Source organism: Manihot esculenta, chromosome 14, assembly GCF_001659605.2.
Source record: "Manihot esculenta cultivar AM560-2 chromosome 14, M.esculenta_v8, whole genome shotgun sequence".
NCBI lineage: Eukaryota > Viridiplantae > Streptophyta > Magnoliopsida > Malpighiales > Euphorbiaceae > Manihot > Manihot esculenta.
In genome coordinates this window covers 22,221,137-22,241,391 of record NC_035174.2, presented here as the reverse complement: position 1 = coordinate 22,241,391, position 20,255 = coordinate 22,221,137, and positions in this window count along the sequence as shown.

Here is a 20,255-nt window from a genome sequence, read left to right as displayed (position 1 = left end):
TTTTAGAAATTTCGATTATTTTAATTCGGTTCGATTTTGATCAGAAAAAAATTGAAAAAATCGAACCGAACCGATTAGTGATAATAATATATTTTTTCAATAATATAGAGAAATTAAATTATATTAAGATTAAAATATTTTAATTAAATTTTAAAATATTAAAAATAAAGTGTAAAAAATAAAAAAATTATTAAAAATTGAAACCGATTAAATCGAATCGAATCGAACCGAATCAGACCGGTTTAGTTCGATTCAGTTTCTGACTAAAATCGATTTGGTTCGGTTTTCATAAACACTAAAATTTCAATTTTTGGTTTATTCAGTTTGGTTTGATTTTAAACCGAATCGACCGAATGCTCACCCCTATTCAAAATCAACACATACGTTTCTCTATTTTTTATTGAAATGGAAATTGGAGATTAAGAAATAGAACTTGAGACCTATTTATTCAAATACACTTACTACCCGACTAAATTTGTACATACATAATTTTTTTATTTTTAAAATTCAATAATTTAATCTTACATTTTAATTATATTAAATTTAAATTCATTATATTTAATTTTCCATCAATTAATTTGAGTGATAAAAAATTAATTTTTTTTTAACTTTAAACTTCACTATAACCAAATATAAATCTAACATATTTTATAGAAATTATTTTATAATTATGAGATTTAGAATTTCATATATTTAATATTATATTTAAATATAAAATTTAAATGAATATTTTTATTCTGTTTATTTATAGAAATGATTTTGTATTTTTAAATGTATAACACTTTTTTTAATTGATTTATTTGTGAATATTTGACAATTGGCTAAAAATAACTTTTAATTTATCTTTTGGGTGAAATTATTAGCCATATTATTTAATTTGTATTTTATAATAATTATTTCCTCAACATATCACATGCTACCGTGATTCATACTAATTAAAAATTCAAACGTGGGTCCTATTTATGTTTATAGTTCACGAATCATGATTATCGGAACCCATTTCAAGAATTTGTAATTGGACAATGACATTAAAATAAATATTGAATATAATAAATATGAAAATTATATAATAAATATATTATTTTTAATTATTTTATATACACAATTATTTAAAATTAAATAATATGTCTAATATAAAATATTCATAATTATTATTATAAAATAAAATTTCTTAATGTTAAAAAGTAGACTATATTTTTATTAATTGAATTATTTATTTTTAATTAAAATTATATTCAAATATTAATATTAAATTAATTTATTTAAAATTTAAATACTTAAATTAAAATATAAAATAATATAAATATTAAACTTTTTCTAACTCATTAGCTTTTTTAAAAACTCATATTGTTTTTACATACTGTTTAAAATTAAGGCATCACATTAATTAATACAATTTTTATTATAGAAATTAAATAATATTATTTATTTATGTATGTATTTATTTAAAGAAAAAGGTAGAAATAATACTAGTAATTGTTTTACTTATTTATTTTTTTTAAAAAATATGAATTAGCTGAAAAAATCTCAATATTTATATTATTTTATATTTTAATTTTAAATTTTAAATTTTAAATAAATTGATCCAATTTACTTTTAGGTGTAATTTTAATTTATTTTTAAAATTCAAATTAAAGATAAATAATATAATTATCAAATATATAGTTCACGTTTTAATAATGATAAATTTTATTTTATAATAATAATTTTATATCTATTATTTAATTTAAAATAATAGTAAATATAAAATAATTAAAAATAATATATTTATTATAAAATTTTTATAGTTATTACTATAAAATAAAATTCATTTACTAATAAAACTATATATTTAAATGTTAAATTTACATTATTTTTAAAATTAAATATGTCAGTTAAAAATAATAAATATAAATTAATATTATTATTATCGATAAAATTATTTTATATTTAAAAAAATAAAATATTATATATATACTATGTTTTTTAAATTCTGATATTTTAATTTTTAAAAAATTAATTAAAATTATATATAAATATAAAAATCGAATCAACCCATGTAAAATTTAACGTGTTGAATTAAAGTAGAAAATGATGTAAACTTGGTTTTTTTGAGTGGATTGGCCAAAAGAAAAAGGTAGAAAACGATACTATGTAGGACCATGAGATTACCCTTTATGAAAACTACCCGTTAATCCAAAACAAATCAAAGGGGACAAGGAAAAGTCTCTCCATTTAAGGCACAAGTTCAACTCTTACAAGTTTAATTTATTTTAAAAAGTTTATTTATCCTTCACTCGTGAATCTAAGTAATTTTATATCATTTTAATAGAACATATGCATTTCTCTTCTAATTACCATAGATATAAGAAGACAACTTCTCTTTGTTAAAAGAAAAAAAAACTTAACTTTTCGCTTTTTTTTTACATAATTGATGGAAATTGAATTTGAAAATTAAAATTTCTCAATTCTAAAAAGGCCTTATAATATCAATAAATTACAGAGTTGTACTCATAGATTTAATTTAGTGGTAAATATATCTGAGTAAATTTGAGAGGTTTCAGATTCTACGCTCTCAATTTTCAATTTTCATTTTTTTTTAAAAAAGATTACAGAATTGGAGGTTGAGTTTTTAAATATTAATCTATAAATATAAACTTTTGAGTTGAATGGTTTTTTTTTTTTTTTTAAATATGGTGTTAGAATCCCTCACCATTTTAAAATTTTTAAAATTTTAGCCTCCATTTATTTCATGAAAAATATTTTTAAAAAAAATATTTTCTCTATGTTTTAATATTTAGAACACTCCAAAAATTTAATCAATAAAAAATATTTTTTTAATAAAAAAAATAAATCATTTTAAAAAAAGAAAAAGTTATATTTTCCACCCTTGAGATTCTTATCAAGAGTTTTGTACATAAATTTATTAATAAATTTTATTCTTTAAATTAAAACTAAATAATAAAAAATAAGTTGTTTTATTGAAAAATATTTTTTATAGAAAATATTTTCTAAATAAAAATTATTTTCTACAAACAAATGAAATTTTTGCAAAAAATAATTTGTAACTGAAAAATATTTTTCATGAAAAATATTTTTTGTACAAATTATTTTTTATGAAAAATATTTTTAACCAAATAATTTATTTTCTATGGTTTAATTTTAATTTAAAATATAAAATATATTAATGAATTTATATATAAAAATTTTAATAAAAACCTTAAATTATAAAAAATAATTTTCTCTTTTAAAATGTGAAGTTATTTTCTTTAAAATTATTTAAATTTTTTTAATTAAGAAAATATTTTCTATTAACTAAAATTTTTAAATATATTAAATATTTAAAAATATAAAAATTTAATTATTATGAAATAAACAAATTATTTATTAATTGAAGATTTTATTATAAACTAAAATGGAGCTTAAACAATATTTTTTATGATACTAGAAGGGAAGCTAAAACCACTGTTCAAATAAAAGGACGGGAGGTGAACGCTCCATTACTAACTGCGGAAAGTGTTTCCAAGTAAAAATAAACTAAATAAAAGGATGGGAGCCTTATAATCTGTTTGTGTATGAAAAATAATTTAATTTGAAAAATATTTTTTAATAAAATAATTTATTTTTTTATTATTTAAATATAATTTATTTGATGTAGTCGAAAGAGAGGTGTGTTGCAATTGGTCGATTTTGCAACCAAGAGAAAGTAAGATGATTATCCCCTGTGACAGTCACTCTGACGCTCAAGTCAGTAAATTGAAAAATAGAGTGAGTAAAATGAATTGCTTAAAATTCAAGAGTAGTTGTGTAAAAATTGTGTATTTTTATCTCTATAATTATTAGTTTTTATACTGTAAAAACATGGAGTTAATTATAGTATTTTTTTAAAAATTCAATAATGATGTGACCAGCTAATTGATATGGAATATTGTCCGCTAATCAGTCGTGGATTCCATGATTATAGACATAATGAAAATTTGTTGGATTGTGCCTATTAACGGTAACTTTATGTGAAGATTCGATCTCTTAAGGGGAGGACGAGTCTTGATGAAGAGTCGGCTGCAATGGTGTCTGGGTCTTCCTTTTCTCAAGTGGGATCGTGTATCGGTTTATCAGACCTTTGCCACATGATCCTTTTTTTGGTGACAGCTTATGCTTATTTTGGACGATTGTTGTGTTATATTAGAGGTTCCCTGCTCGTCTTCGATGCTTTAGATTCAAAGTTGATAGTTGTCTTCATGATCTAGGACATGTTGTTGATTTAGATTGGCCTTTTCTTACTTACGTTATTTCGCCTGCTCTTTTTCATTAACGATGATTGTCTTATTTCTCGAGTTGCATTTAAGACTTGCCAGTGAAGCCACCATATAAGAATCCTTTCTTCTACTCCAAATATCACTGACATCTTTGTTTTTAAAAAAGACTCTGTCATTCCTCTTTTTCTTTCACACTTCCTTACTTTCAAGGTAATTTCAGCTTGTTTTTCCTTTTAAAATGAATGGGAATACTTTCTCTTCTTCTCTTTCATCCTGTGGATGACTAAATCCATACAGAGGCTGCCATCATGGTCTACGAAGAGCATCTGAAAGCAGATTTTAATAAAGATATGAAAGTGATCGAGAAATATGATGTCCAGCTCAGTGTATTGGCTGAGGATTGCACCTTACCTGACTATATTAAACTTATGAAAAGGTCTTGTGCTGACCATGGTGTTGGCCTCTTTAGCGGTTCCCAGTGCCGAACTCTTGGATAGACAGTATATTTTCAGAGGAGGAGGAGAGTGATGAGGAAGCGTTAGAGGAAGAGGGACAAGCTAAGGAAAATTCCAATGATAGGATTTCTGCAGATAATGTAATAGATGTAGGAAACACTGATATAATAAAGACTCAGGAGGAAACTGATGACATCCTTCCTCCCATGTAATCTTTTTGTGATTTTAATGAAAAATATTTTTTCTCATATCTTCTTATTATTTTCACTAAGTGTTTATATGTTCCATACTCGTTCGGAACCCTCATCCAACCTTTGTCAAACCAGACTTAAATAACTTCTTGAAAAAACTACTAAGGGGTCAACATCCGATTATAAAACCCAGTTACTGGCTTGACTAGTGGCTATGAAATAAATACCTTGGAAATTATGTGAAATGGGACCAATCACTCGGATAGGCGACCTGGCGGATATTCACCTTGCAGCCTGGGCCTTAGAAATATTTCTTATGAATATAGAACTAATACCCGATCGTTGAGCCTGATGAACACCCATCTTGTGGCTTGTCACGAAATACTTTTATTAGTGGGACTAACACTCAGATTATGGCTTGATATAACCTGTCTTGTAGCTCAGCATAAGATGCCTTGATTAGCGGGCTAACACCCAAATTAGGTGGCCTGATGGAATTTGTGGCCTCGCATAAGATGTCTTGTTTAGCAAGACTAACACCCAAATTAGGTGGCGTGATGGAACCTGCCTGACATAAGATGCCTTATTTAGTGGGACTAACACTCGTATTAGGTGGCATTTAATAAATGCTCTTTAATCTTTTTTGAAGAAGGCAATCCCAACGTTCTTTATCACTAAAGAACACAACATATAAAAAAATATCTCTTTAATTGTTATTGATAAAATTTCCTCAAGTTATAAGTATTCTAAATGTGGAAAATGACTCGGCCATCTAACTTGGCCAGCTTATAAGAACCTAGATGTATAACCTAGATGTATAACCTTCGAGACCTTAAATGGTCCTTTTCAGTTTTCGCCTAACTTACTAGACCCAACATTACCGCTTGTTACGTCCATTCTTTCAAGGACTAAGTCCCCACATTAAAAGCATGTGGCTTGACTTTACTATTGAACGTTTTGAATATTTTATTTCTGTAAATCACCATTTTGATTGCGGTCTTTTCCCTTAGAAATTCGGTTTGATCCAAATTAAATTGCATTTTTGCAGGATTTCTTGAAATCTTAGGGTGTTGTGTCTTGAAACTGCTTATTTGGATTTCCACGGGGATAATTGCCTCAACCCCGTATACAAGAGAGAAAAGTATTTTTTCTGTGGTTGTTCTCGAGGTTGTTCTGTATGCCCAAAGTATGTGGGGTAATTCCTCAAGCCAGTTGCACTTGGATTTATTGAGTCTTTTCTTTAGCCCTTGTAGGATAGGCTTGTTTGTAACCTCAGTCATTCCATTAATCTACGGATGATAGGCCAAACTGAATCTTAAGTCAATCTCCCATTTCTTTCAGAAATCTTTAAACTTAGAGCTCGCAAACTGAGTTTTATTGTCAGTGATCACTACCTTTGGGATTCTAAACCAAGTGAAGATGTTCTTGCTGACGAAAGAGATAGAATATTGGGTGGTAATAGACTGAACTACCTCAGCCTCAGCCTTCTTGCTAAAATGAGCCACTATCATAATTACGAATTTCCTCGACCCGAATGCCTTCGGGAATGGGCCAAGGATGTCTATCCCCCACTGAAAGAAAGGCCAGATACTTTCAATTGTCGCTTGCATCTCTCTCGAGGTCCTTGGAATGTTCGCATGTATTTGACATCTTCGACACTCCTAGACAAGCTGCTTCGCATCTTGTATCATCATTGGCTAGTAGTACCCTTGTCTGAACGCTTTCTGGGCGATCGTTCAAGCTTCTTTGTGGCTTTCTCAATCACTTTCATGAATATCCTTTAGGATTTCCTAGTCTTCTTCTTCGATCACACAATGCAGCTGTAATACCCGGCTAGACTCCGGTATCGGAATTCCTACCGTCCGGTGGAATCTCGGATGTCAGAAGCCTCTAGTAGGGTAGAAACATGTTTTCATAAAATGTTTTAAGGTATTTCATGATTTTAAGTAAAATGGAAATGAGTTTTTGCATGAAAACAACCTTGGAGGAAAACTCAGGTTCGGCCGCCGAACCTTAAGTTCGGCCGCCGAACATGCATGCCTTCGGGAGCGCTTTTAGGCCCCCGAAAGCATAAGTGAGGGAAGTCAAGGTTTGGCCGCCGAACCTCAAGTTCGGCCGCCGAACATGGCATGCATACGGAGGCACGTTCGGCCCCCGAACGTGGCCTGGCCAGCCACTATAAAAGGGTCCCTTAGCCAAAAACGGGTGAGCTTTTTTCCCATTTTCGGCCAAGGTGAGCTCTCCGCCGTCCCTCACCGATCTTGAGTTCTTTCCTTCCAATCCTACTCGATTTTCATGAGTTTCTACTTTGTTTTGAAGATTTTCAAGGTTTGAACAAAGTTTTGGAGCTTTGAGGTTCAAGGGAACTCAACCCCTCCCATCTCCGAGTTTAGGTCGTATCTCTCTCGATCTCCACGAGGTAAGAGCCGATCTTAAGCTCATTGCATGTTTTAAGTAAGTTTTAAGTGGATCTATGGGGTAGAATGCATGTTTAGCTCATGGTTAGGTTTATGGGTTTATATGTGTTTATGAACAATGTGAGTTGCTTGTTGTGTTGTAGTTGGGGTTTTTGTTGGTTTGATGCCCCTAGGAACTTGTATGCTTGTTTGTGTGTGATTGAGAATGTTGTAGAATAGGTTTATGCTTGATTGGATAGTTTTGGAGGCAAATGTGCATAGAAGAGCTGAGTTTCTATCACTAAGGGAGAAACCAGGTTCGGCAGCCGAAGGAACTTTCGGCCACCGAACATGCTTGTGGAGGCAGCCTTCGGCTGCCGAAGCTTGCCCCCGAAAGGAGACTTTTATCTCTGTCTGGGAGTTTCGGCCGCCGAAAGTGCCACCGAACATGCATGAGTTTCGCCTCTGTCTGGGAGTTTCGGCCGCCGAAGGTGCCGCCGAACCTGCCTGACTTTCGGCTCTGGAGGGACTTTCGGCCGCCGAACCTGCCGCCGAAAGTGCCCTGTCCAGCCCTCTCTTGCATGTTTTTCTATGATTGTTTCATGATGTTTTAGGGGGTTTTTGGGGAGTAGTTTAGAGTTATGTTCATGTTTGTTTGGTCCCTCATTTGAGTCCACCTGTGTAGGTTCGGACCCGAGGAACCGAGGACCCCAGCAGTGAGTCAGCTGCTCCAGTGTCTGGTCAGAGCTATCCGGAGGTGAGTGGAATAACTCATTATGTTTTAAAGCAAATAATGGACTTTTTAGCATGTTTCACGCATCATGAATGCCATGAGATGTACTAGGTTGTTTGCATTAGAATTCACGAATATGTTGCATTGCATACTTTATTGTTGATTGTTGTGGATGAACGTTGGATGATCCAAAGCCCTCGATCTATGATATGACAATGTGATATGTACAGTACGGAATGTAAGACCAGTGGGACCCATTCTACGTTCGCTGGCACCATGTAAGGGAAAGACCAGGACCCATTCTACGTTCTGGCACAGTTGGACTGTTATGTTATGCTATGTTATGTAAGAGAAAGACCAGGACCCATTCTACGTTCTGGCACAGTTGGACTATGTAGAGGGCTATTGGTACAAGTTCATCCTTGATGTGATTAGCTGTGATGTGATGCATTCCATGATGCCATATGATTTAAATGTTTTTATTATTCTGCTCACTGGGCTCTAGTAGCTCACCCCTCTCCCATTTTTTTCCCCAGGATTGCAGGTACAGGGTAGACCAGGAGGTCCGTAAGAGTAATGAAGTCATGTGTATGTAATAGATAGTGTGGACATGATGAATGTATTAATGTTATATAAAAGTACAGTTTTAGTCATGTAATGACTTTGAAGATTAGAGGTTGTGCTTGACTATATGTATAAGATATCCCTTTTAATACATGATCTTAGATATTTTATGATGATTATGCAAACCAACTCAACTTATGACGTATCGCCCATTGGGGCATTGATGAGATCCCACAGAGGGGTCATGATTATGATTATGTTTATGTATAGTGCATGCACAGGTTGAGTTTGGTGTATGAACGAAAGAAAAGTTTTAAATTTTTATGTATTTTCTTGATCATGTATGGGATTAAACAGGTTTACAGGTTGCATGTTAGGCTTGCTACGGGTCCCGGCGGCCTTAAGCCGACCTGGATCCTAGCGTCGGTAGCGGTCCGATTTTCGGGTCGTTACAGCAGCAATGGGTAAGTTGAGGATCTTCTATACAACCATCCATTAATTAGTGCATATTTAGAGTATTTTCCTATTACCTGCTTAGTTGTCAATTCATCGGCCGGTAGATCATCCTGTATCAAAAACTTGTACACGGTTGTCATCTATGATTCTCCTTCCTCTATGAGAAAAGACTCTTTCTCATTAGTTGTTGGAGCATGCAGCTCTTCAAATTGAAATGGTTAAGTTAAATGTTGTTCTCCTGCCACTGCCATTTTGGCAAAAAAATCGGCCTCTTCATTATCACCTCTAACCACCTGGTGAAGCTCGTAGTTGCCCTACCTATCTTTGATCATATCCATTAAGGACCAAACCTTTTTCTTGTATTTTATGAGGTTCAAATCTCAGATTTTGAACTGTCCCTAGCACTGATTAACAACCAATAGTGAGTCATTAAAAACAATAGATTTCTGTATGCCTATTTCTTTAATGATTTTTAGGGTCATTATCACAACCTCATACTCAGCTACGTTGTCGGTAGTATTAAAAGCGAGTTTTGCCGCATAGTGAAACTTTATCCTGGTTTGACTATGTAAGAGGGTCCCAATTCCAGAACCCCCCGCTCCACAAGCTCCATCCGCCTAAACCTTCCACTCCTTAATGGTTGATTCAAGAAATTATGAAGACTCTAGTGGCAGAGTTAATTCTGCAATAAAATCGGCTACTGCCTGGGCTTTCATGGCCTTTATTAGGACATACACGATATCAAAAGCTAACAGTATTATCACCCATTTGTACAGTCGTCCTGATAGCTATACCCTATGCAAAATCTTTCGCAACGGGTAATTTATCCTGACTTCTATGGTGTGTGACTTGAAGTATGGACATAACTTTGTGGCAGACATTAGGACTGCCAAGCTAATTTTTTTAGAGAAGGATAGTTCAGTTCTTCCCCTTTCAAGACATGGCTGGCATAATAGGCTAGGCTTTGCTTCCCTTCTTTATCACGAATGCGTACTGAGTTTATTGTTTCCTATGTCACAAACAAGTATAGAAATAAAACATTATCTTCGTCGGGCGAGCTTAGTAAAGGGAGAGATTATAAAAAGGTTTTTAAACTTTCAAATACTTCTTTTTCCTCTCAAAAAAACTTATTTTGCCTTTTAAGGCCTTAAAGAAGGGGAAACACCTTCTGGCCGAGCATAATATAAACCGCCCAAGACCTGTGACCTGCCCATTCAGCTTTTGTATTTCATTAATGGTTTTAGGTGCCTCCATATTTTGGATGGTACTAATTTTTTCAGGGTTTGCTTCTGTGCCTTTTTCTAAAACTATATACCCCAAAAAATTCCTAGCTTTCACCTTGAAAGTGCATTTTTCAGGATTTAGTTTCATACCTGCCTTATCTAGTACATTAAAAACTTTCTAGATATCATTTGGATGATCTTCTAATGATCAGCTCTTTACCACTATGTCATCCACATACACCTCGACTGTTGACCCTACCAAGTCTTTGAAGATACCTGACACTAGCCTTTGATAAGTGGCCCCTGCATTCTTTAGTCCAAACGGCATCACCTTATAGCAAAATACTCTTATATCGGTAATGAATGCAGTCTTTTCTACATCTTCGGTATCCATCATGATGTGGTAGTAACTTGAAATGGTATCAAGAAAGGAAACTACAGCGTGACCTAAGGTCGAGTCTAGTAACCTGTCAATAGATGGGAGTTGGTAATGGTCCTTTGGACATACTTTATTCAAGTCGATAAAATCCACATACATCCTCCATTTTCAATTGACCTTCTTTACAAGTACCACACTGGTGAGCCATGTAAGATACTGGACCTCCTTTATTAATTTTGTACTTAGCTTATTAACCTCCTCCTTAATCACTTGTTGTCTCTCCAAAGCAAACTTCCTTTTCTTTTGCTGTACTGGCTTTATTGTTTTGTCGATAGATAGCTTATGGGTGATAAGTGTCGGGTCCACCCATGTCACATCTTTTGGAGACCTAGGGAAAGTGATCACTCTGCATCTTAGTAATTCTATTAAATCGTACCTTTTGATCCCTACCTAATTGGACCTCTTCAACTAGGTCGTTGACTCTGGTTTTATATGGAAATTAGGCTTCTCTAGCAAGTCAATAGGTATCGTTGCTTTTCCGAGGTTTTTTGTAGAGTTTCTGTAACATTCTTGGATTGAGATATGGTTGCCTCGGACTACAACTAATCCCCCTGGGGCTAGTAGCTTAAGACACATAGCACCCATATTAATAATTATACCATGACAGTTTAAAACCAGGCAACCAAGTATCACGTTGTACGCAAGCAGAATATCTACCACTGTGAACTCCACATACAGCTGCTGCTTATGCTTCTCATCACCCAGCACAAGGGGAGGTTGATGGTGCCTCGCACTGTCACGGTTTTATCTCCTAATTCTACTAACGGATAGGAGATTTTAACAAGGTTATTCTTATCCAAGCCCAACTTATCAAAAACCTTTAGGGTGAGGAGATTAACGAAACTATTTGTATCCACTAAGACTCGCCTCACCTCATACCTGTTTAGATGGGTGTTGATAACTAACGGGTAATTTTGAAAAAATCATGTTGCCTTGTCTGCGGGTCCAAACCTTACTTTCTGTTTGGCCCATAGTTCCTGCTCGACTGAAAAAATATCTTCTGCGACGAGCTTGTTTTTTCCTTTGCCATTGCTGGGTCCTCCTGTAATTACATATATAACCCCTACAGGTTCACTGTCGGGAGGAGCTTTAGGAGTTGTTACCTCAGGTTCGAGCCTCCTCTCTTCTCTATTCTGGCATATTTTCAAAGTGTGTCATCCCTTATTAATCTCTTGATCTCGTCTTTCAATTTTCGGCACGGCTCCATTGTATGTCTATGGTCTTCATTAAAATAACAATACTTAGTTCTGTCTCATCTTTTGGCTCTATCTGGATTAAGCTTGGGAGGTCATCTAACTTCCTTATCGTTCTTCTTGATCCACATTATAATGTGTGTTCATAAGTCATTTAGTGGAGTATAATTCTTATACTTACTGTGGTCATTCCTCCTCTGGGAGACCAGGTAGCTTCTGTGGGCTCCTTCATATCCTTGCCTTTCTAGTTTTTGGTTTTACTTTTGACTAAACCTTTTGTCCTTTCTTAATGTTTATAATTTTTCATCCAGTCTAATGTACTTCTAGGCCTTGTCCATTAGTTGTTGGTACGTAGCAGCTGGGTTCTTGATTAGGGAATCTATGAACTTGACATTGCGTGTCTCTTTATTTAAGGCTTCACATGCTATTTCATGATTTATTTTCTCCACCTGTATTGCTTCTGCATTAAATTGTAAGATACATCTCCTCAAAGATCGCTCTCTCCTTGGTGGATCTTTCATAAGTTAGAGGAGAGCTTTTTAGGAGGGATACAAGTAATAAATCTGGACTCAAATAACATAGCGAATTGTGTAAAGTTTTGAATTAAACTTGGGCTTAGATGTTGGTACTATTTTTAAGTCAAACCTATGAGTGTCGATGGAAACACTCGGCACAATGCAAAGTCGTTGACATCTTGGAGCTGTATGATCGTCCTAAAGATGGCCAAGTGACTTTTGGGATCTCTTATTCCGTCATATTTTCCCAAGCTTGGCAGTTTGAACTTGGTTGGAAAAGTTTCTGCTAAAATCTCTTCTAATAGGGGTGAAGCATCGTCCAGGCTATAATCCTCCTCCCGCTCCTTATGGTACCTTTGAACAACTCGTACTAGCTTATAATCAACGTCTTCTAGAGCATTGTCTGGTGACTTTTCTTCTTCAAACTTGGCATTCCCTTTGGACCGCATCTAGATCGCCTTTGTTTGAGACCTTGGCTATCAACGAAGGCTTTCTCCCTTACTCTAGGAGCCATGTATGGTGCCTCCTTCTGAGTTTTGTATTGCTCGAGAGTAGCCTACAAACTTTTGATGTATTGGAGTATTTTCTCATTGTTCAGATCGTTAAAAGATCTGCTTCATTGACCCTACAGGATATGTTTTATCCATTGCCAGAAGCGGAAGAAATGATAGTGCTTTCATTGGTGGTAACCTTAGTAACAGCTCCTGAAATGCCAACCATTTCGAGAGAGAAAAGAGATATTTCTTTTTCAGAGAAAAGGGGATAAGATACCGATTTTAATCCAAATGGACAGAGAGAATTTAATGGATTTTCAGGCAATGAAACTAAATAATGGAGCTGAAAGAGAGCTGTGCTGCTATTGGTCGATCTTGCAAGCAAGAGAAAGTTAGGTGGTTAGCACCTATGGCAGTCACTCTGACGCTCTAGTCAGTAAATTGGAGAATAGAGTGAGTATAAGGAATTGCTTAGAACTCAAGAGTAGCTGTGTAAGAATTGCATACATTTATCTCTGTGATCATTAACTTTTACACTATAAAAAAATGAAGTTAATTATAGTATTTCTTGAAAATCTGGCAATGATGTGACCGACTAATTGATAAGAGATCTCGTCGGCTAATCGATCGGGAATCCTGCGATTACAAATATAATAGAAATCTATTGAATTGTATCTGCTAACGGTAACTTTATGTGAAGATTCGACCTCTTTAGGAAAAGATGGATTTTGATAAAGAGGCGAGTACAACGGTATCCAAGTCTTCCTTTTCTCATGTGAGACTGCGTAGCGATTTATCAAACATTTTGCTATGTGGCATTTTCTTCAGTGATAGCTCATAACTTACTTTAAACGATTGTTGTGTTACGTTAATATTAACAAATTTATAAACTGAGATTTTAATAAAATTTTCAATTTCTTAAAAAGATTTTTTTTTTTTCCTCATGGTTATTGCTTTGGTAGCAAGCACCTTGCAAGCCTCGTGGACATTCGTTTACTAAATATGTTATATAAAACTATTTTAGGAGTCTCATCTATAAACCTGTGCTTTTAAATTGAGTTGTTTCTTGATAAATTAATTTCACTCGAGAAAAAATTTTTTTTTTCTTTTTTACAATAATGTTAACATGATATTAATCTCAATAGAAGATGATGGGTCAAATACATATTTATATTTTTAGACTATTTGAGATTATCCAGTTCAATATTTGAATAAAAATTTTAATTTATTAAATATTTAAATTTATAAGATCATAAAATTTAAACATAAATTAACTATGTTATTAATAATTTATAAAAAAAATTTCTAAATAATTGTAATTATTGTTGACTGTATTATAAATTTTGCTAATTTCAATTTTAATTTTTATAAAATAATAAAATTATTTTTATTTAACTTGTACAATCAGCAAAATTTAAAGTGAAATTAGTAATATAAATAATCAATATTTATTTTTTTTTATAATATTATTTATTTATATTTAATTGTTATAATTTTTAAAAATTCAGATATTAACTAGATAACTAGTTTAGTGTTGAATGAATTACTCCCGTTGGTATAAGGATGTAAATATTTAGCGGAAAACCATTTTGGTTTCACGATACACAAACTTGCAGCTGAGCAAATTGTCACATAGGGATCCGTATAGACCTACACGGCCTTTATAGCAAATGCATGACAAGTGTAATAGAGAAACTACTCTTCCATAATAAAAAATTATATATATGGATTAATTATTATCTGAATTATTATTAAACTTGATATTACACTATAATCGTTAAAAAATTATGTATTCACATTCAAAAATAAAATTACGTGATAAAATTAAATAATACTTAGTTTCATCGAGAAAAAAAAGATGTGAAAGATCAATCTCAATTCAGCTCTTCATAAAAAACTCGTCCTCTCTTAAATAGGACGGATTTTCATAGAAAGTTACCGTTAACGGTTATAATTCAACAAACTCTCTTTTACGTCTATAATCAGGCTATGATTACGAAATTTCTAATTAATTAGTCAGTAAAATCTCTTATCAATGAATTAACCACATTATTACTAGATTTCTAAAAAAAAATACTATAATTAACTTTATCCTCTTATAATATAAAAATTAATGATTAAAGAAATAAAAATATGTTATTCTCTTAAACAATTATTCTTAAATTCTAAGTATTATAATTCTCCTATTTTTCTTTTCAATTTATTAATTTAGATATCGGAGTAACTGTCGTATGTGTCAACCACCTCACTTTTTTTCTTTTATAAGATTGACTAATCACAATACAGTTTTATTTAATGGATCAATCATAACACAACTCGATTTTTCTGTTACATCAAAATTCTTGAATTCTTTTAAAATTTATTAATTTATTTTTATTTTAAAATTAATGAATTAAAAGGTTTTTATATTTTATCAATTCTAACTCTTTAATAATTTTATTAATAACACTGCTACTTGTATTAAATATTTACATTGTTTAGTTCTCTCTATATATGTATATATAGTCTTTTTAATTTTAAATATTCAAACAACTTGCTACATATATAGTCTTTTTAATTTTAAATATTCAAACAACTTGCTACATCTGATTAAAATTAAAATAAATAAATGAGAAGGATTAAAAATTTTAATTTTATAAAATATAAAGATAATTTAATAAAGTGATTTTAAAATAGAAAATAAAAAAAAATTAGATACTTAATAATAATCATCCAAAAAATAATTAAGCTAGAGCTAAGTATTACTCTTATGAGTTTTGAAGAGTAACTAATATATTTCCCATGTTTCTTTCATAGTAAAAGGTGTGAAAATTTATGTATACATACAGCAAATATTTATCATCTTAACTGTAATTATATATTAATAATTATTTAAAATTTAATATATTTATTTTTATTGTTATAGTAGAAAATATTAATTTATTTATTCTTTTTATAATAGATAAAAGTATGATTAAAATTATAATTTTATTAAATATAAAATAAATTATTTATTAAAATATATTATTATATAATGAAAATTTAATTTTTTTTATAATAATTTGAAATTATTATTTTAATATTAATATTATAATCTTCGTTAAATTTTGAAACGCAATCGTCCTACTATTACTACTGATGATCTGAGATCCAAAAAAATAAGGTTTTATAATGGGTTTGTGAAGTTAGGAAAAACTTAGCCCTAGAGGAGGGTATTTCCTCCCTTTTATACTCTTTCATCTTTCCACGCGAGATGGCCATCCCGCTATAGGACCACCTATCTCTTGTTGTAGGTTCGTACGTATAGATGACCTCAGATTATCCCTGTGTCAGGCTAGCATTTAATTCTCTTCGGCGCGTGAGTGGACAGAGCTGCGACATGACTGGTCTCACAATCATTTCTTCCTGTGTCCGGATTTGAGAAAAAAGGACCGAAACCCAGGAAGGTCTGGTTTTAAGGCTGAACTAGATTGGGCCGGTCTGATCAAATGACTTAAATAGAGATTCAGTTTGGAAGATGAACGGGTTAGACCCGGCTTATTCGAGAGCTTAGGAGCCTCCGGATTGTGGACTGCTACTGTCAACCCGGTCTCGTGATGAGGTGAAGAAGCCCGGCGGTCATCAAGCACCTTCCAACAACTACCGCATCACGGCCAGATCATCGCAGTGATCACAATATTGAATGACCAATCGCCACAATCATTGTCTTATTGTTACTGCTACATATAAATTAAATATTGAAATAAAACTATTTATTAATATTATATTATTTATTTATTTTTATTTTGTAAGTAAATATGAGAATGATAATTACATTACATTGTGTTATGTCATTTCATTAGACGGTCACATAAGGAATTGTCAATACATATGGGCTTATCTATTATTGTTATTTTAGCTACTATTTCTTTAAATACTATTTTTATTTATTAATAATATAATTAATTTACATTTAATTATTATAATTTTTATAAATTTAAATTTTTAATAGATTATGATTTTAATTTAAATATTTAATATGTTAATTTTAATTAGTACATATGTATTATATATATTATATTATAACTAATAAAGTTAATTTGTAATAATAATTAAATTAAAAAAAAAAAAAAACATGTGATCCCCACATAAAAGAGCCTTTCGGTTGGGGAGTTCGTTTATTGGATTGGAGTTTTTTGTAAGCATATGACCAGCAGAAAGAGCACATGTGAGGGTTATCCCCACCACTTTTGTCCTTTTTCCCATACACCTCATGTGACTTTAGCCGCCCCGTTTCTTATTTCATTGCCTTTTTTTTTTAAATACTATAAATGAGTTGAAAACTCTCACTCCCAATGTCACATGCCTAGTACTGCTAGTAGGTCCGACTACAGAACCAATTCTAGTTTATGGTCAAGGTAGGTCCTAGCCTGTAGGATGTAAACAAATCAAGCCCGTCAAATTTCAACGGTTAAAGTTTATGGCATATATTTAATTTTAATTATTTGAGGCTAAATTAATTAATATTTTAAATATAAATTACTAAAAGCTCAACCCAATTAAGTTTAATTGGCATAGTGAGCTCACAGATTTATCAAATCCAACGAACAATATGTCAGCCCAAAGTTCAGCATTTCAATTCTAAGATTCATCATTTCAATTCCATAGTTCAGCAATCAGCTTTACTTCAACTTCAAATTCCAATTTCAATCTTGTTCAGTTTATTTAACTCAATTACACAACTATTTTTAATTTCAAATTAAGATTTAGCAAATTTCAATTTCAAATTCAGTTCAATAAGTTCAGCTTTACATTTCAAAGTTTAATCCTACTTTACATTTGCATTCAATAATCCAGGATACTTTAGCAACAAGTTAAATAATAAATTTGATTATAATTTCAAAATTCAGCAAATGTTTACATTTTTCATTCAAAATATGATAGGGTTACCAATTTATTATTCTTTTAAATTTAATTGTTGTTATCACTTGTAAGTGTCAACACTTAGATAAGGCTGTAAACTCTTTTAAATACTGTACTATATGAAATACATTTTTCAGTTTTCTCTTTCTCGTTTCTTATTCACGATGTCTATAGAGCAGACTCTCGTTCGAAAAATTTTCTCTTTCTCGTTTCTTATTCACGATGTCTATAGAGCAGACTCTCGTTCCTTTGACTACTACTGCCTTGGATTCATCAAGTTTTGCTTCTATCTCTTCTCCTGCTACCTCTATTCAGGTGCCCAATGTCACACAATTTCTCTCTATAAAGCTTACCTCTGCCAATTATTTGTTGTGGCAAGCTCAAATCTTACCTCTTCTCCATGGTTATCAATTGTTTGTTCATATTGATGGCTCACGTATTGCTCCTTCTCTGTTTTTACCGACTGGTGAACCTAATCAAGAATATGTTGATTAGTTTTGTTAGGACCAAATTGTGAAGAGTTGGATTAACTATTCTGTTTCTGAGTCAATTATGCATCAGATTGTACGATGCTCGACTACCAAGGAAGCTTGGGATAAGTTGGCAGTCATTTACTCCACTGGTTCGAAATCACAAATACAGCAATTACGGAAATAGTTAAAACACCTTTCGCATGGAGAAGACAATATTGACACTTATATGCGTAAAGCTCGAACATTATTTGATCAATTATGTGCATTGGATAATTCAATAACAAAAGAAGCCTTGGTTTGTGATGTTCTTGAGGGACTTGGATTAGAATTTTGTCCCTTCAAACGTGCTATTGAAGCATGCAATTCACCAATTGTGTTTGATGAATTATATGCTCTCTTACTCCGTGAAGAAACTCAATTGAAGTTTGATTCTCTACAACTTGCTTCTGCTGTTCCACCAACAGTCCACTATGGGAATGTTGGACGTGGTGGGCGTGGGACTTCTAGACATGGAGGCCGAAACAGTTGTGGTCGTGGAAACCAGGGACATGGTTTTGAAAATTCTACCAACTCTGGTCGCAATTTATCAATTGGTTCTAGCAACGGATTATTGTGTTATAATTGCAATGGTCACCAACTCACCACAAACTTGGACAATGAATTCTGGTACCCATTATCATCTAGTCGCTAATCAGGAGAACATTGCTCGACCTATTCCTGTGCTTGATAATACTACGCTCACTATAGCAGATGATAAAACCCTTCCTATACTCTTTCCTCGGTCTTCTAATGCATCTATTAGTGGTCGTTCTTTCGTTTTCAATGATATTCCTTGTTCACCATCGGTTGCTAACAATTTGTTATCTGTTTTTGCTTTTAATTCACAAAATAATGCATTTATTAAATTTTTTCCTGATACTTATTTTGTGAAGGATATCCCCATGAGGAAGGTGCTCTACCAAGGCCCGAGTAAAGATGTACTGTACCTTTTTTCCATACAATCCGTTCGATCTTTTTCACCCAATGCTTTTCCAGCAACAGTCTCATTATAGCATGAACATTTAGGCCATGCTAATATTCGTATTGTTAAGCATGTTCTTTAGTCTAATAAAATTTTATTTGATTCTAATAAACCATTTTATTTATGTCATGCTTGTAATGTGAGTAAATCACATAAATTGCCCTTTTCATGTTCTTTTTATCATGTTAAAAAGCCTCTTGAATTAATCTGTTCGGATGTATGGGAGCCTTTGCCTATTGTTTCTGTTGATGATTATCGTTATTATGTTATTTTCTATTATCACTTTAGCAAATACTGTTGGTTGTATTTTCTAAAGCAAAAATCTAATGTCTTTAATGTGTTTGTTCAATTTCGAAGCTTCATTGAAAAATACTTTGGTCTTCCAATTAAAAGCTTCCAATCTGATTGGGGGGTGAGTTTCGGTCTTTAACAAATTATCTAAAAGATAATGGTATTACTCAACGTGTTTCATGCCCATATACACCTAAACAGAATGGATGTGCCGAAAGAAAGCATAGACATATTGTTAAATTAGGTTGTGCCCTGTTACACTATGCTTCGGTTCCATATAAGTACTGGACTTATGCTTTTGACATTGCTGCATATACCATTAATCGATTGCATATACCATTAATCGATTGCCTCCTCCAAATATCAAAAATCAAACTCCATATGAGCTTTTATTTTCTGACAAACCCAATTATGATGAATTGTGTGTCTTCAGGTCTTTATGTTATCCATGGCTTAAACCATACTCTCCTCACAAGTTGGCACCTAAATCATCTCGATGTGTCTTTTTGGGATATAGTAAAGTTCATAAGGGGTATACTTGTCTTGATTTTTCCACTCAATGCATTCTTATTTCACATCATGTTTTATTTTTTGGGTAGGTGTTTCTTTTTCGAAAGCTAGATGATAATGGCACCAGAGAAGCTGGACCAATGCATCCTACATCTATACCTTTACCACCTGTTCCAATTTCACAT